We start from the raw sequence: 16,753 nt of genomic DNA, 5'->3' as shown, positions 1-16,753 counted from the left end.
AGCCTTCACTAGCTGTTCAATAATGGCCTTCACTAGCTATTCGATAATTATAGCCTATTCACTAAGCCTGCAAAAAAATTTAAGCTTAACTATACTTACATTATCCATGATGCAGCATATACATGTATTATTACGCACAAAGTTAACTACATGCATTACATATGATATTGTCCGCATAACATACATCCCAAATGTAAAAAGTGAAAAACAAGGCCTATAAATAAAGCTGGAAACATATCCAAAGGATTAGATTCCATCTGCATTCATCCACACCAGTTCAAAATGGCAGTTAGAAATATATTCCCATCATGCACCTATTTGACCCTTTCACCACTGAGAAAGTGAAGGCTAGTGAAGGCTATAACTGGCTAACAGCTATAAGCCATGTTCAAAAATCGAAAAGCTATAGCTAAACTAGCTGTTCAAAAATGTGAAGGCTAAATTATAGCTGTTCCAAGCATGCAGCAGCTAAGCTATTGGCTAGGCTGTTCATCCTCTGTAGTATGAAGCCCTCTTCAAGAATCTTCCATTTCTGTCTGTCTTGCACATCCCTTGCCCAAGTGGTACCTCTATATGCTGTTAAGTCGTCTCGCCATCTTCATCTTTGCCTTCCTCTTCTATGCTTTCCTGTTCTTGGTTGCCACTCGGTGACTCTTTTTGTCCATCTGTTGTCGTTTTTTCTTGCCACATGTCCATTTTGCTTCACCGATCCTTTCCATGATGTCTTTGACTCCAGTTTTACTTCTTATAAATTATGTCACTGTTTCTGATTCTGTCACGTAAAGTTATGTTCAGCATACGTCTTTCCATGGCTCGCTGTGTCATGGTGAGTTTTTGTTCTAGATCTTTAGTTGTCGACCAGGTTTCAGCGCCGTAAGTCATGGTGGGTAACACATATTGATCATACATACGCCTCCTCAATGTCATTGGTAGTTTTTTATCACAAAGCATGCCTTTGTATCTGGCCAATTCCACCGTTACGGACGTTACAGATACATGCAACTTGCAACTTTTAAGTGAATAGCACACATGTTTGCTGTTAGGATAACACTTTATTTCTTTGTATGCTACTAGTACACACTCTAATGCTCAATATAATGAAGCAATTTTGTTTTGGCTTTCTTAGTTAATTAGCTACAGAAATTAGAAACGAGCGTTACGGACGTTACGCGAAAGTGCCTGCCTTTTTGACAGATGGTTCATATCTTTAAATCTCCATTCAGTTCTGTGTTTTATTTTTTTCTGTTAATTATATTGAGCAAGCCCTGACTCCATTCTATGTAAACATGAAAAGCAAGTTTGAAATTAATACTCCTGTATCGTCCTACACTGTTGATTTAGTGTTACGGACGTTACATTTTATCTCAAATGTAACGTCCGTAACGTTTTTCATAATGAAAAAAAAACTGTCAAGGTGCTTCCTCAGATTTTTTTTTTTAATATCTTGAAGTAGGTCTGACATCAATCTATGGAGGCATGATTAGCAAGTTTGAAATAAATGCTCCTGTTTTGAGCAATAATGTTCCAAAATTTTGTTACGGACGTTACAAAAGGCACTTTTGGCATGGAATTGGCCATCTGCCAAAATAAAGTTTTCAAACTCGTGAAACAGTTTGACAACCCATTTGACCCAAGCAGAGATACTTGAGTTAGGTGCGGGATTGTAACTTTTTTTTTTATTTTTAGATAATTTGGATAATTTGAGTGTTGTAGTATAGGGTGAAAAATCTGCTATTTTAGATAGTTACAAGGTTGTTTTTGGCTATTTGGCTATTTTTGTGGATCATAATATCTCATATTATCTAAAATATCTGATATTTGTATATTAGGGACTTAGCAAATTTGTTGTGCAATTTTTTACTTGTGATGGATATTAAGATATTATCGGCTATTTAGCTATTATCCAAATTAGCCAAAATATCTGCTAATTTGGATATTAGCTACAATATCCGATATTTCAGATATTTGTATATTAGGAACTTATAAAATTTTAATTGAATTTTTTTACTTAGTAAGTGATGGATATTAAGATATTATCAGCTATTTAGCTATTATCTAAATTAGCCAAAATATCTGCTAATTTGGATATTAGCTACAATATCCGCTATATCAGATATTTGTATATTAGGAACTTATAAAATTTTAATTGAATTTTTTTTACTTAGTAAGTGATGGATATTAAGATATTATCAGCTATTTAGCTATTATCTAAATTAGCCAAAATATCTGCTAATTTGGATATTAGCTACAATATCTGCTATATCAGATATTTGTATATTAGGAACTTATAAAATTATAATTGAAATTTTTTGACTTAGTAAGTGATGGATATTAAGATATTAGCAGCTATTTAGCTATTATCTAAATTAGCCAAAATATCTGCTAATTTGGATATTAGCTACAATATCCGCTATATCAGATATTTGTATATTAGGAACTTATAAAATTTTAATTGAAATTTTTGACTTAGTAAGTGACGGATGTTAAGATATTAGCAGCTATTTAGCTATTATCTAAATTAGCCAAAATATCTGCTAATTTGGATATTAGCTACAATATCCGCTATATCAGATATTTGTATATTAGGAACTTATAAAATTGTTATTGAAATTTTTGACTTACTAAGTGATGGATATTAAGATATTATCGGCTATTTAGCTATTATGTAAATTAGCCAAAATATCTGCTAATTTGGATATTAGCTAAAATATCCGCTATATCAGATATTTGTATATTAGGAACTTATAAAAAATTTTATTGAATTTTTTTTTAACGTAGTAAGTGATGGATATTAAGATATTATCGGCTATTTAGCTATTATCTAAATTAGCCAAAATATCTGCTAATTTGGATATTAGCTAAAATATCCGCTATATCAGATATTTGTATATTAGGGACTTACAAAAAAAAATTTTTGAAATTTTTGTACTTAGTAAGTGATGGATATTAAGCTATTAGCGGCTATTGAGTTATTATCTAAATTAGACAAAATATCTGCTAATTTTTGATATTAGCTAAAATATCCGCTATATCAGATATTTGTATATTAGGAACTTATAAAATTTTAATTGAAATTTTTTGACTTAGTGATGGATATTAAGGTATTATCAGCTATTTAGCTATTATCTAAATTAGCCAAAATATCTGCTAATTTGGATATTAGCTAAAATATCCGCTATATCAGATATTTGGATATTAGGAACTTGTAAATTTTTTTTTTATTGAATTTTTTACTTTAGTAAGTGATGGATATTAAGATATTATCAGATATTTAGCTATTATCTAAATTAGCCAAAATATCTGCTAATTTAGATATTATCTCAAATATCCGATATATCAGATATTTGGATATTAGGAACTTATAAAATTTTTATTGAAATTTTTTACTTAGTAAGTGATGGATATTAAGATATTATCAGATATTGAGCTATTATCTAAATTAGCCAAAATATCTGCTAATTTAGATATTATGTGAAATATCCGCTATATCAGATATTTGGATATTAGGAACTTATAACAAAAATTGTTATTGAATTTTTTTAGTAAGTGATGGATATTAAGATATTATCAGATATTTAGCTATTATCTAAAATAGCCAAAATATCTGCTAATTAATATTAGCTCAAGAACGACGCATACATCATGCATGTTGTGTTAGTTCATAAAAGATGTGAAATTAATATGTATCTATATACAATAAACAGATTTACCTCCTGTGGAATAGACTAGTCCAAAACCAGTGCCTGGACAAATCCAATTGATTGATTTATTGATTGGTTGCCTAGGAATGGCATTATCCAAGGGCCAGTGATCTTTAGGATCTATTGTTTGCGGTGGCCAATGGGAAGCGGTCAATGACATTCTTGCCCCGCCTAGTTTTCCAGGATAAGGCCATAAGGATATCTGTCGTGAAAGGAGTAAGATGTTTCTGGAATTTGGTAATGAAAAATTTTTGGTCACTTAGAAATTTTCTGAGTTTTACTGTCGGCTGATATCGAGTACTTTACTTGATTTGCAGTTTGACTGTAGTCCGGGACTGTAGTGAGGATTCGTCTGAAGTATTATTGCGGGAAAGAAGAGAATGGTTCGTCGAAGAAGAAGCGATGGAAGCATGATCACAAAATATGTCGGCAACTAGTGTCTAGAAACACCGATGACATTAATGGCGGCTGTCATGAGAGACACCAAAACACCACATTGGTAATACCATGGAGGTAAGACAGGATGTAAGCTTCAGGTGTTACAATGAGTGTAGAAAGCTATAGCACACGGAAAAGTGAAAGGAAGGGTAGATACTCAACTCAAGATGGAAATATATATTTATGTCAGCGAAATACGACCCTGGTGTATTGTGCCATATCATTGGTAGGCCTATATACTCTGAAGGGTGCAGAATTTTGAACCATTACAGGAATGCAAGGCATCGCTCATCAGTCAAAAAGCTGCAGCAGTCAAGGTGGTTATAAATTTAATACTGGATGCTGAATCTTTCGGCAGAAATGGAGTATATGGAAGTGTAAATAAAAACCTGGTCGAGCATCCATAGCAGCAAAAATCACAGCAACGAGTGGGATTTGTCACAGTCTGATGGCGAAATCTGCGTATTGGGAAAAGGAGTATTGCAATTTGGGAAGGCCAGCCGAGTAAAAACCGGCGGAACATCTGATTACGTACGTGGATACTTACTAGGACATGGACAACAATACAGGGTGAGCAAGTTTTAAGTAAGCTTACATTACAATAAAAAATAAACATCAACTAGAATTTTAAAACTTCACTACTTGCGGGAATAAACTAGGTTCTACGATTGATCAAATTTCGATTTCATGATTGATTAATTAGTTGCAATCATGTGATCATAACATCTCCTTTTACCATGTTTAACGTTTACAGGAGATATAAATTTATCACAAATGAAAAAAAAATAAAATAAATAAATACATTAATTACATGTAATTAGTATCATGAATAATTCAGATGGTTAGAAAGGGAGAATTGGTCGGGTAATTAAACAATTTGGCTAGGGCGGGGCTTTGGAGAAATGGGCTCGGCAAATTGGGAAATGATGGCGTCACTGCCGCTGTGATATTTGTGTATCACAATTTGTGAATATTTAATTAGTTGCAATCATGTGATCATGACATTGTTGTTTTTTGAAGAAAAAAATGAGATAACAAAATAAAATATTGGGCAAATTGTTATGTTAATTCATAATGTCAGGTAGGGATAGTTTGTGAGGCAGTCAAGTATTGGACATGGTATGTGCATGAGGTCACTCGGACCATATTAAGTAAGATTTTATATTGTTTGGTAATTTTAGCGGGGTTAACAGCTTCAGTTAATGGGGTGCCTTGGAGCCTGGGCTTTACAGAACTGGGCAAGGCAAAATGTAAAGGGGTGCCACCACCACGGTGATGATGTTTACCAAAAATGTGCGAATTTGTAGGTAATTAGATGCATTCATGCATGTGATCTACGGGACGCATGTGATCATGTTAACATCTTTTCAAGGGGAAATTATATATTTTTACAAATCAATTCAAAATAAGCAAACATCGAAACAAGATAACGAGGGCAAGGTGAATGTGAGGTCATTTGGGGTCAAATGCCATAGTGTCGTTGGTTCATGAAGTTTGATGGGGTGACCACAGAAATGGGACAAAAATGTCAAAGTCAATTTCGAGACATCCAGGTTCATCAAATTAGGTTGGGCGACCATCTTAAGGAGGAAACAAAATTTTCAAGGTCAATTTGGGGTCATTCAGGGGCCAAACCGCATGGATTGTGGGTTGCGTATCCAAAAGTAGGATCGTAATTAGGAAGTTATTGGTATCGGTCATCTAACTCTGGATTTCAAAAAAGATTGGAAACGGTGCGAGACTGGTTATAATTTACAAGATGTTTTTCAAGGGTAACTTTTTAGGTTGGGGTTTTCATCACTCCTCGTTATGTTTTTACGTTCAGTCAGGGTGAGGTGTAGTTTTGCCACTTTCTTTGTTTCAATATTTATGGTTAATTTCAAGGTCTTATGGGTCCGTCCGGGCCTGGCAATCAAGGTTGGATCGTTGGATAGAAAAAAAAAGAAAAAAAAAAAAAAAAAAAAAAAAAAAAACAAAAACAAAAACAAAAAAAAAAAAAACAACAAACAAACAAACCAAAAAAAAAAAAAAAAAAAAAAAAAACAAAACAACCAAAAAAAAAAAAAAAAAAAAAAAAAGTGGAAGTTTATAAGGTAAGAGTGGGATTTTCATGGATTTTTGGGGAATTGGAGGAGCAACCAAGTCAAAATTTCTCAGGGTCATATCTGGTTATCAGGTCACTGGAAGTCAAATAGTGATCATGTTCAGATTGGTATGCAACTCAGTGTAATGGGATTCAACAGAGTCTAACATAAAGGGATACATATCATAGGTTTGTGGAGCTTGGTCAAAAGAGGTAGCATGAGAAGTTATAGATGTTAGAACTTTTAGCTTTCTTCAAAGGCATTTTCGAGACCAGCATGTAAGCCAAGGAAATTGGAAGTGATCGAGATAGGCGTGATTGGGAAAATATAAGTAATTGCAAGGATAGTCATTTAGGGGATTATTGGGAGATCATTCGCCCGGATCATTCGATGTTAGAAAATTCATGAGGCTTGGGTATGATCAGCATTGGATGGTAGCAAAAATTTATAAGATCAATTCCGGCACGAAATTCGGGAAGTCGGAAGCACACATTGTATCGTCATCAAGTACCGTAATAAATAAATAGAAATAAAATTCCTAATTTACGTGTGGTCAACTAAAGCAGCAACAACATTCCTGTTTATCTGGGGTGTATAAGGATTTTGTTTTATCAGTGATTTCTACAAGTCGTGAATGTGTAAATAGTAATGAAATAGGAATTTTGCGGAGTGGTAGGCTTTGCTGTACTGTCGAGTTGCTTCCCTTTTTCTTTTTTCTTTTTCTGATTCATTTCAGGTTGAATAGACATATTGATGCTGGTAGTGATAAACGAAGGCCGGGCAGGTCCTGGACGACTAACACGTGGACTACTAGACGTGAGCGGTATAAATAATGAACACGTCTGGCGATTAAAAACTTGGGATAGAAAGATATATAATATGTTTGGAGCATTATTTCGACAATTTCTCCCACGTCAAACGAAATGATAGCAGAGAACTTATGGCATGCAGGTGGAGACAAAGTGGGATGCATGAATTAAATTTATATCATATATGATGACTCCAACCATTGGATTTTCACGAATCTGGTTTTAAATTGCATTTAAGGTTGAATCAACATGTTGATGCTGGCAGTTAGCAACTGGAGCCCTGGTGGGTTCGGGAACCCGTCGGACTAATAGTCGTGGGTGATATAAACAATGAACATGTTTGGCGATTAAAAATATTGAATATAGACAGGGATAGAAGGAGCCTATATAATATATCTAATGATATATTAGCCCAGTACATTGTATATTCAAAGCAAGCCTATGGCAGGACAAGACAAAGTGGGATGCAAGCACTTTTATTTGTATGTGGTCAATATGGGTTAATTAACATTATGGTTTAATTGCCAATAATTTGTCTGACAACATCGTTCCTTGGGAACAAATGATAGATATGTATGCAAGATGGGTCAGATTGACAACCAGAGCAAAAGCCAGGTGGTGCCATATTGGTGTTGTAATTATCGAGTTAGGCACATGAGGTAGCCTAACTTGCTATGTTTCTTACCGTTTCTTTCTTTTATTATATGACTATTATGCATGAATGCTCTACACAACGGTCACAGGGTTTTGGTGACATGGGTTAATTTACTTTTACCAAAGTTGCTTTAAATCCTGGGCAGTATTATAATTGTCCAGCTAAATTGTAGTCAGTCTGCTCACTTCAGAATTTTATAATTAGTGGATAAAAATATATCCATTTGGAGCGAATTGGCGGTAAAGGTAATTGGCTTGTTAAGCTTTGTTACATCATTAGAAATGGGTTGTGTGGGGCTCTGATACATGGTCAAAGTGACAGTGGTCAATTCAGGTCGGTTGGCACTTCAGAGCAGACTAACCAATGCCGGGAACCAATTTAAACAGTTCAAATAAAAACATCAACTTGAGGAAAAGCTTTTGTGTCGGCTTTCAAGTTGCCTTCTATAAGGGTGTCGGTGGTCCAGGGCAGGGAACCGGGTGTCGTTTCCTAGTAGGAAGAATTCAATCACCAGGGTGCCATGGGGTAGTAAGCCAGGGGTCATCCTCGTTCTCAATTTTTCTCCTAAAAATAAATAATGATAATAAATAGAGGAGTTTTCGAGGTTTCAGTAGCCCGCTGCTACCAGGATTGTTTTCTTTAGGCTCAAAGCATTAACAATGTGAACAATTTGGTATACAAGAGTAAGTCTGAAATGCACAAGTATAGTACGGGGGAAGGGGGTCAGACACGTTCTTGGTCAGATGTAAATGACAAAACATTGGGGCTTAAGGTTGAGATAAATTATCTCAAATACTAGTATCCTTGTGTTGTGTCAATGACCCCGCCCCCAATCAAGGGTGTGCATTTTCTGTAAGGGCCTTTACAGATGTTAATAGGCCTGGGGTTTACAGGTGATCAAAGGAAAAGGGTGGTTCATATTAAGTCTCTTACTCAAAATTGGAAGGTAAAAACAAAAAAAACAAAACAACAAAAAAGGGGGGTTGGGCAAGTTTCTGTGCCATAAACTTGTTTGGCGGTAAAAAAGGGACATAGCCACAAAAATTTCATCTTAAAGCCAATTCAATTGAAAATAATTTGATCACCATAGGTAATTGCATAAGTGTTTACAAATAGTAATAATTTGTTACTAATATATTTGAGAAATAGTGCATGAGAAGTTGAGCGAAATTATGTCTAATATCAGATTACTTTCCTGAATGTTCCGGCTTCAGGAAAGTAGGATTAATGTTATGCACTTTTCTAAGGTATTTATATTAAAGGATTGACTCAATAAATGTATGTAAATTTCTCTTGAGAAATTTTCTCTTGAGAAGTTAGGCTACGTTTGATGTATTGGAACGGACCCTTTTGGTCCGTATTTATATCCAATTCTGGATTACAAATAAATGGAGATACTCCTGACGGATATGCCTAGCAAAGCTTTTGAGTAAAATGTGCTTTATTTCATCTGGGGTAATAAAGTTTATTGTATCTATATACAATAAACAGATTTACCTCCTGTGGAATAGACTAGTCCAAAACCAGTGCCTGGACAAATCCAATTGATTGATTTATTGATTGGTTGCCTAGGAATGGCATTATCCAAGGGCCAGTGATCTTTAGGATCTATTGTTTGCGGTGGCCAATGGGAAGCGGTCAATGACATTCTTGCCCGCCTAGTTTTCCAGGATAAGGCCATAAGGATATCTGTCGTGAAAGGAGTAAGAGGTTTCTAGAATTTGGTAATGAAAAATGTTTCCCACTCACCACACCCAAACTTCTATTTTGTCATATTCCAGTATTCAATTTTATCGGGGAGCAGTAGTCGACTGGGAGGCCCCATATTGTAGGGGATATCGAGGATCACATACCAAAAGTGTATTGAAATATGAGTTTTTAATGGTAGCCTCTAGGTAATGGCAAACTGCCAGGAAGAGAGGGTGTTAATGGACCAAGGGTTGGATTCAATAAGTTCACAAGTTATGAACTTCTTTTGGGAGGTAGTCCTCATTTGGGTACACAGATCTAGGGGTTCAGGAAATCCCTGAAAAAGGGCTTTGTTGTAACTTGCTGGTTAATACATTGCTGTTAACTTCTTTTTAAGAAGTTGGGCCACACTTTGAGCATGTTTGAAATTTCCTGGAGGTCCCGTTAGTTACAATAAATTAATTTGGGTTAACTTCTCTGCAAAAAAGAAGGTGGGCCACACTTGGGTGTGTGCAAAAGGGTTGAGCAAATTTCCTGGGGGCCCTGTAGCTTACGAGGAATTAATTTGGGTTAACTTCTCTGCGAGAAGTTGGGCCACAAGTGTGTGTGCAAAAGGTCTCGCTTAAAGTCATGGTGTGCCCCATATTCATTCATTCATTCATTTTTTATTTATTCATTCATGTAGTCATTTCTTTCATTCATTTATGTATCTTTCTAGGACTTAATTCGGGTTAACTTCTCTCCGAGAAGTTGGGCCACACTGTGTATCAGCAAAAGGGGTTTGTGGGAAATTTCCTGGAGGGCACCATGGTCATTCATGTTTCATTCATTTATTAATGCAATCATTCATTTCTTCATTTCATTCATTTATGTACCTTACATGGATTTAATTTGGGTTAACTTCTCTGCGAGAGGGAAAATTAGGCCACACTTGTGTGTGTGCAAATTAAAGGGCTCTGGGAAATTCCCTGGAGGGCCCCGTATCTCATAAGGAATTAATTTGGGTTAACTTCTCTGTGAGAAGTTGGGCCACACCTTGTTGTTGAGAGGCCCCGTACCTTACGGGTAAGTAATTTAAGCATGGGCTCGGGAAATTCCCGAGAGGGCTGTATCTTACGGGTGAGCAGGCACACTGTGTTTTAGATGGTTAAAAAAGGTGGCGGTAAAAAAGGGACATGGCCACAAAAATTTCATCTTAAAGCCAATTTAATTGAAAATAATTTGATCACCATAGGTAATTGCATAAGTGTTTACAAATAGTAATAATTTGTTACTAATATATTTGAGAAATAGTGCATGAGAAGTTGAACGAAATTATGTCTAATATCCAGATTACTTTCCTGAATGTTCCCGGCTTCAGGAAAGTAGGATTAATGTTATGCACTTTTCTAAGGTATTTATATTAAAGGATTGACTCAATAAATGTATGTAAATTTCTCTTGAGAAATTTTCTCTTGAGAAGTTAGGCTACGTTTGATGTATTGAGCGGACCCTTTTGGTCCGTGATTTATATCCAATTCTGGATTACAAATAAATGGAGATACTCCTGACGGATATGCCTAGCAAAGCTTTTGAGTAAAATGTGCTTTATTTCATCTGGGGGTAATTGGATATTAGGAACTTATAACAAAATTGTTATTGAATTTTTTAGTAAGTGATGGATATTAAGATATTATCAGATATTTAGCTATTATCTAAAATAGCCAAAATATCTGCTAATTAATATTAGCTCAAGAACGCACGCATACATCATGCATGTTGTGTTAGTTCATAAAAGATGTGAAATTAATATGCCTGAGAACCATTTAATGAACAGCCTAGAATGATGGATCATGCATGTTGTCTTCTAGTTCATAATAGTATAATCCTAAACGATGGATATAAAAACGAAAAAGACTTTTAAAGAACGACGCATATTGTATGTGAATGTATTAATGTAGTTATATATACATATACAGCCTGTCTCAAAAAAATTGTGCAAGTGAAAAGCGCCCTCTTTGGCAATTACAAAATTACTGTTGTGATATAATGTTTACATCAATGTCACGGGCGCAGTCTTAGCTCTCAAATGCCGTTTGTTCTGTTCAATTTGCTTGTTCCAATTTCGAGATATGTTTATATACACTTCTAGTGCCCGTTTCTATTCATCGTTATGTATTCTTCTCCCGTGCATTATTTTCGCGAACTACCCTTCACAGCCCAAATTATATAAACCTGCACGCTAAACAATGCATTATCTAAAACCTGCACGCTAAACAATAGATTCTAGATAATACGTGCACGCTCAAATACTAGAAATACTACTTTCACATAACCATAAAGTAGAGTTAGGTGGCGCTTTAGACACAGAGATCACATAACTATATAATTGTCTGTTCGATATATATACCAACAAAAAGTACAAATATACATTCTGTGGTGTTCAAATGGTATAGTTACAAACGGTGTTCTATAATAGTGTACAATTACCGAATAAGGTGCAACTCGCTAGACTTGAGTCCAGTCCTCGTTTACGGAGTTTAGGATTAGGGTTTAGGGTTGGAATAGGGCAGTCTTGTAATAAGACTAGTAGAGTTGCACCCTTGCAAATATCATTGTCATAAATTATGATTAATGACCTCAAATAAATCAAACATCAAATGAGAATAATCGAGCTTCTATTAATTAAAAAGGGCCAAAAACAGGTGGATCATAATTATACAAGATGACACCATTGCAAAATATTCAGCATTTTACAAATGAAATACATGTAGGCCTATATCTAAAATAACATAGCCGGGCCCGGAAACACACACTAGCGCATAATATCATGATCATGCTTTATAATACCATAGGCCTTCAAACACATGTGTTTGAAGGCCTATGATAATACTGAACAAATTGTTAAATCCCAATGTCGTGTGTTTTAATATAAGTAGTTCAAATTATAGAGCTATAAAGTCCAGTTGATATTCACCGTAGTACTAGTCTGACATCTAAATCGATCGTTTCCAACTGGTTCAGTGCTCTCTGTGTTCGAAACCACAATATTAAATGATCACAACATAAAGTCAAGTCAATTAAACCATGCGTGAATAAGTTACTAAGGCTAGCTTCAGACTCCGTATTGTACGTACAATATTGTATGTACAATACTTTTCGTGACGTCAAAAAGTATTACACGTGCAATAAATATACGTGCCACGACGAGTTGAATCAGATTAAATAACGCGCTATAACCCTGACGGTTCATTGTTTGCTAAATCCAAGCGAGGTCACCAGAAAATCTATGCAAGAGAAATTTCTACTGCTGCTGATGAAAAATCCTAGAGTGCGTTTGGAGGTTCTTTCTGCACTTTACCAGTAGCCTAATAAATTCATAAAACAATAAAAATCAAATAAAGATTTAGGGCAAATGTTTTTACTCACTGCTCATCTGATCCACTTTCCCAGGAAACTAAATACCGATACTCCTTAGTTTTTCCCTGACTTTCCAGACATAATTATGAGTAAACATCAAATTTAATGTTTACAAAACAATCAAATATATATACATTCTTTTGCATTTTGTACATAAATATTGATATCAATAATGTAGGCCTACAAACATTAAAAAGGGGGCCTAAGAGTATGTCTATTTTTAATCATATACTAATTCCGCCATGCCCAAACATATCTTATTATGAAATCGTGTAATGGAAGTGGAACCCAAATTCCAATCAAAAATAAAAACAAATTTGTTATCAAATACACTAGGCCTATACATTGTATTATAGGAATTTAATAGATGGTTCATTTTAATAAATAAATAGATTAACACGGGTAATGGACAAGAAATATTTGGCAATACCGGATTTACCAGAGAGCCAGTGGATAAAGAAATTAATTAAAATTAAAACAAATTAAATGAGAAAATGAAAGCAAGGACATTTGGCGAAGTATTGTTTTAGAATTGAAGGAGTCCTAAATGTTATCCTGGCCCCAGGACACTGATTAATGTAAATTCGACCCATAGTTATTGTATCTACTTTTGCCATCAGCATTCAACCTGTTCAATGTGATTTATGCCTATTTTAATAAAATTCAAATCTGACGTATCAATCGTTGTATCGTGCACAAATTATGATTCGAGACTATTTCATTTGACACGGTTGTATGGATTTCAGAAGATCGGTCCTATAATAGATATCGATTAGAGAATTACAGCAAGAGGCTTTGAGGATGCCGTAATCCTCTTGACCATCAACCAATCAGATAGACATATTTCAGAATTATGTTCGTATATTTGAAACTCTTTCAACTCTGAAATATATATTTCAAGTAATCTCGTTTCACATTAACACGTTTATGGATGTATTGGGATGATCATAAGTAGGTCTATAACATACACCATCATAACATGCCTCAACGATATCAACATGTAAAAAGCTGTTGCAAATTCATAACACAACGTGTTATAATGTATAATGTTATATGCCAAAACTTTAAAAAACAATGAAAATATCAGTATCAATCAAATCAAAACCAGAGACAAATAATACTTAAGAAACTGACTAAATCAATATATGACTAAATGTCAGTATAAATGAATCGCTAAATCAATTAATCAATCAGTAATCAATCAATCAATCAATGAATCAATAAATAAACAAATAAATAAATAAACAAATAGGCCTAAATAAATAAATCTATAAATAAATAAATAAATAAGAACTGAATGTGCCATTTATATTATTATTACAATTTTAATATTATTAATATCGTTAGTATTAATAGGCCTTTTAATATTAAGTACAGTTGAATACAAAAGACATGAAAAGATGTTCATCATTCCGTTACCTAACACTCACTAAATTTACCACTCTTAGAAATTTGGCAACTACGTATCAATTAAGCAACCAATGATTGTAGCACAATATATATTTTCCGGTACATACTATTTATTGCACGTGTAATACTTTTTGACGTCACGAAAAGTATTGTACATACAATATTGTACGTATAATATGGAGTCTGAAGCGCGCTTAAGTATGACGTATGGCTTAATCGATACCATTGATTACAGGGATTGATTTTCTTTACCAGTTAAATGCTACGTAGCTGGTCAATGTCCTGACGGTGTTTTTAAAATGTAAGATATTTTCCTAATATTAAAACTAATATAATGAATGCAGCAATTAATATTGCCTATTGTTTTAATAGGCCTACACTCAAAGTGTATGACGGATAATGTACTCGTGCAAATGCATTCGTCAAGATAATTGCACTTGCCATGGAGTTATTGCATTTAGCTTTCGAGCCTATCGGCTCTCAAGCTAAATGCAATAACTCCACGGCGCGTGCGATTATCTTGACGAATGCATTGCACTCAGTTCATTATCCTTATCTTAACAACGAATGGGTAAAATCACAATTGTGCCACTTTCACTAGGGAAGAGAGCTGTAAATCAATGATAGCTGATGTTGATGCGTCTAATGTACTCCCCCTTTCGGGCCGCACGCATTATACGCATCAACATCAGCACTATTTTGTCTAATATCTCTCCCAAGAAGTAATATGCGTTCATTAACCTATAACATGTATAAGTGCGCAATATTTGCTTGTCTTTTAACATGTCTTAAGTGACTAACAGAGGCGGATTTAAGGAAAAGGGTCCTGTCAGCAAAATATCCCGGGGGCCCAATAGTAAAGAGTTGACTCGGAGCGTTCCTGATTTTTTTTTCGTCGGGAGGAGGGCAAGAAAAAAATGGACAGTGAGCATTAGTTCAAGCAATGTTATGAGATATATAAAGCATAGTGCGCAAATATACATTTCTTTTCATACTATTTGAAGTAAAAGTTGATGTACATTTGGTAAATTTCTGGCGAAGCGCGCAAAACTTTCCAAATTCACAATATTCTATACCCAAATCGGGGTTTATAATTAGATTTGTGAGAGTTTAAACGGTAGGTACTAAAGAACAAGGAATATTTCCTTTTCTGTTTTTGCTTGATAGTCAAGCAAGCAAAATCCCAGATTAAGGTTCAGAATCAGTTTTAATATCATAATAAATCTGACCTCAGGGAATAGGAAGCTAATACGTTAGTACATGTACGCATGAATTTTGACATTAGGGGGACGGGGTTGGAAAAATTCTGAAATCCAGGACATTTTGGCGAGAAAACAATTTTATGGTACAAATGCACACGAAAAATGTTGCCATTTTGAAACTAAACTGTTAAAACATGGTGCACAAGCGGGATTTATCCCCCATCCCCAATATACCCCACCGGATCTACGCCTATGCACCTTAGTCTGTTTTAGCCCAAAATGAAGGTGAATTTTGCTATATAGGGCCAGTGCGCTTTGCGCGGGCAAAATTTTACCCTATTTTGGCCCAAAACATGGTGTTTAGGTCTAAAAAGGAAGATGCACAGGCCAATTTTGGGGGCCCTGGGCCCATCTGGGTCCTGTAGCCCATAATATTTGACATTATGGGGCTCATATACCCATGAAAGGTACACTGCCCAAGTGCTGGGTGTACCAACTCAGAACCATGAACTGTTATATTTTGCTTTAAATTACTTTTTTTAAACATTTAGGCCCTGGGGCAGATGGCCTCTAATGTTAAACTTAAAACAAAGGGCCAAGTGGGCCAATAATAGTTGACATTTGGAGCTCTCATGTACCCATAAATAGTAATTGAGAAGCGAATGGTCCTTTGTATTGACATTTGGGCCCCGGGAACTCTTGATCTTGGATATCTGCTGGGCCAAAATTGGCCAAATTAAGAGGAAAGACCTTTAGGCCGCCGTCCACATACAGGGGTCCTTTGTAGTTTTAGAGCCAGCTTTGATGATACCCTTATATCTAACATCTAACATTGGGGCCCTGGGCCCATACTAGATGACCTACTTGTATTGTGAGAAATTGTATTCCGAATATTAAATTTGGCCCCTGGGGCCCTTGATCTTTGACCTCTTGCTGGGTCCAAAGCGGGCAAAATGAAACTTTTAAGAATCATAAATAGGCCTACTGGCATAAATAGAATGTCCTCTTGCATGCACGGGCATATATATAACCTTTTCAGTACTATTCTACCAACCGCACCTTTGAACCTTGTAGAAAACAATTAAAAAAAGCAACCAAAAAAAAAAAAAAAAGCAGGGGGCCCTTTGGCCAAAATAACAAGGGGCCTTGTCAGCACTTGCTGACTTGCTGACAGCTTAAATCCGCCACTGGTGACTAAGAGAACAGTATTTACCATGATAAAATCATTGACATGCACATGTAAAACAGCAGAATGTGAAATCCATTTTACAACAGAATGTGAAATATTTATTTATCTTTTAATCTCTTTCAAGTGGAAAAAGAGAATCATCATTCCTGCATCATGATAAAACAGTAAAAAACTCTT

The 16,753-nt window shown here is 35.2% G+C and overlaps 1 protein-coding gene across 1 annotated transcript in view; it reads left to right on the top strand.

The window, feature by feature from the left end:
* LOC140158361 (uncharacterized) overlaps nucleotides 1–16,753 on the top strand; it is a 123,443-nt gene that overhangs the window by 49,233 nt on the left and 57,457 nt on the right. The gene's annotated exons all lie outside the window — the stretch shown is intronic.

The sequence above is a fragment of the Amphiura filiformis genome, chromosome 8 (assembly GCF_039555335.1).
Source record: "Amphiura filiformis chromosome 8, Afil_fr2py, whole genome shotgun sequence".
Lineage (NCBI taxonomy): Eukaryota > Metazoa > Echinodermata > Ophiuroidea > Amphilepidida > Amphiuridae > Amphiura > Amphiura filiformis.
This window is presented reverse-complemented; position numbering and strand designations above follow the sequence as displayed.